Source organism: Meleagris gallopavo, chromosome 1, assembly GCF_000146605.3.
Source record: "Meleagris gallopavo isolate NT-WF06-2002-E0010 breed Aviagen turkey brand Nicholas breeding stock chromosome 1, Turkey_5.1, whole genome shotgun sequence".
Classification (NCBI taxonomy): Eukaryota; Metazoa; Chordata; class Aves; order Galliformes; family Phasianidae; genus Meleagris; species Meleagris gallopavo.
Window position 1 is genome coordinate 124037131 of NC_015011.2, and position 2957 is coordinate 124040087.

General features: G+C 31.7%; 1 protein-coding gene across 3 annotated transcripts in view; it reads right to left on the bottom strand.

The window, feature by feature from the left end:
* The window catches only part of NLGN4X (neuroligin 4 X-linked), a 114489-nt gene that overhangs the window by 62246 nt on the left and 49286 nt on the right, over nucleotides 1-2957 (bottom strand). The window lies entirely within an intron of this gene.

A 2957-nucleotide genomic window follows, 5' to 3' on the forward strand; every position in this document is an offset into this window, starting at 1 on the left:
TTTTCCCCCACAATAGAGAGAAGAGGAAAACCTAGACCTGGAAAATTCTAAGTAGGGCAGAGGCCTACTTAGATCCCCCAAATCCCAAAGTATTGCACAAGGCACAAACATGGCATCACAGCACAGCACTGCTTCTCGTAGCACCCCTATAGTAAGTAAAAAGGAAAAGCTAAGTCTTCTTTCCACTTTATTGACCCAAGAATCCTACTCAGGAGTTATATACGAAAATGTAAATTTATTCTCAAAGGGAAAATATTTCCCTCTAAAACAATATGTAGAACACATATCACATATTATCACAGTATACATACTTAGGAGTCCAGAGATCCCAGGATGAATACCCATAGCAGTACTTTTATCCAAAGAATAGAGAGGAATAATTATAAAATTGGAAAGCTTTCAGTCCAGGTGACAGTTACTTTACTTCAATGCTATTTGAATGCAGATAGAGTCAAGATATATATTCATAGAGCAGCTCTGAAGTCCTCCAAATCGGAGATTTTAGTTCTTTATTCTGGATTTCAGAAAAATATTACTCAGAGCACTATCTGAAGACTTATAATTCAGCCAAATGCAAGAAGTATAGATAGAAATGAAGATAATTATATGTATCATCCAGTTTAAATGATTTATAACACTAATGCTCACCATGTTGCAGTTGCTATTTTTTTTTCCACCTAGGATGCGTTCTTTCTTGTTAACTTAAGACTAAAAGTTTTGGTATCTCAGTTATAGCCAACAGACAACTAGATTTCAACTTAAAAAGTCTATAGTATCTGTAAAGGTGGAGAATTCTTGTCCTAAGAAGTTTTACAGTTTTAAAACTCTAAGGATGCAGAGCCATGTGCTGTTATTAGATCTTTCCAATTACTTTTAATAACTTGCAGCATAAACACAGATGCCATTAATTATAACAAAAACTATTTTACATCCAGATGCAGTAAAAAAAGCCCACATATTTATATTCTATTATCCTGACAAAAATGTAATGATTAAATACGTATTTCTAAAGGCCAGACACTGTGTGCCTTTGAAGGACAGTCAAGAGAAGCAAGTGTCCTTAGCAGTTTTTGCTTTTCCTCATCTAGGAAGATGAATTTTCAAAATACTGATTTAATAAACATATGTAGTCACTGTTACAAAATAGTTTTCCAGTTCTTTGTTGATGATACATTCCCAGGATGTCAAGTTGAGATTTGTCTGGCTAATATTTTACAGTGGCCATCTAGTAGATTTTACATCTACTTCTGTTAATGACACAATATAAGCTGAAAGGAAAATTATTAAATATATCTTAATTACAGAATATATACGCATAATGTCAGGCTTTCTTTTGCAAAAGAGTGGTCAGGCACTGGAACAAGCTCTCCAGGAAGGTGGTGGAATCATCATCCCTGAAGGTGTTCAAGAAACATTTAGATGTTGTACTGAGGGACATGGTTTAAATGGGAAATACTGGTGATAGGTGAACAGATGGACTGGATAATCTTGGAGGTCTTTTCCAACCTTGGTGATTCTATGATTCTATATTATAAAAATAATTATACTCAGTAGCTGGGTACATTCAGGTGCAAATTTTCCAAAGGAAGGAAAGATATATACGCAGAGACTTCAGTTACTTGTTATTCTGTCTGCCCTGTTCAGTGCAAATTCCTCTATCACAGGATGTGATAATATCAGTAGAGCTACACAGTTATGACACTTAAATCTGGTTTGCATGTGTCCTCCTACATAAGAACTCACAAATGAAACAAACTCAGAGAAATAAATATTTTGAAAGGAAGACAATTCAGGCTAGAAGAACTGGATACAAATACTGTCAACCTTACGAATGTATATGTTATGAATTATATAACTTTTTAAAATTTTATGAATAAATATATTTGCTTTCCATGCATTTATTTACTTTGTATTTTCTCTGTATTTTCTTTGTCGTTAAGAAATAATGCAATAGTACATGGAATTCAATTAATATCTTCCAATCTCTAGGGAGAACCAAATGTATTCTCAAGAATCACATTTACATTTCACAAAAACAGAAATTAAAAAAGCAACAAAGAGATGCGCTCACGATTTCTCTGAGCTAAGTGATATATGCATATTCTAATTCAAACATAAACCTTGTATAACAAAGAATAAATTCTTTAGTGTCCAAAAAATTTACATTTACTAACACTGAGAAGAATTATACATTTAATGCCAAATTTAACATTGTAGTTTTGCAGGGCATTTAAAATCTTGTTATTGCTTTTCGGTTTCTTATATGAATAAATCTCTATTATGTTGGTAGTTTTTTTTCCTAAACACCACAACAACTGTCTGCCTCTCTTTCCTTCCTTAATCTTCAGTATAAATTCACATAGTAGGAATATATAAATGAAAATAATGAAAACTTCCTTTTCCTTAAGATTGATATGTACTGCTGGACAGTCAAATAGCTTAAATAACTTACAATCATCTATATTCTTCAAAACTTTAATTTCAAGAAACAACAATAAAAGCTCTAAGGAGAACCTTTCAATAAACATTTTTTAACAGATCAATAACTGTCACTAAGCTCCTAGGCAAACATTTTATCTAATAACAACAACAAATCCAATTTAATGAAGATTATGTACATACACATAAAAAGTGTATTGTTTGTTTTTGATATACTTCTGAACACCAAAATTTAATATATATATACAACAAAATATACATTTTTCATTCCTCGCTTTATGTTTAAATCTACCTTTAACTTTGAAAAAATGTTCTTTTTTATTTAAATAAGAGTCAAAACAGAAGTAAAAACTAAACAGAACAGTTTTCATTGCTCTGATACTAACCACATTAAACACAGTAATAGATAACTCAGGAAAAGTTTCTTCTTTTCCAAAATAGTATAGACCAAGAACTTTGATCAGCTTTGCTAATAAGAAAAGATTTTAAATGTCATCCTAAAAACACTCCAATCACTT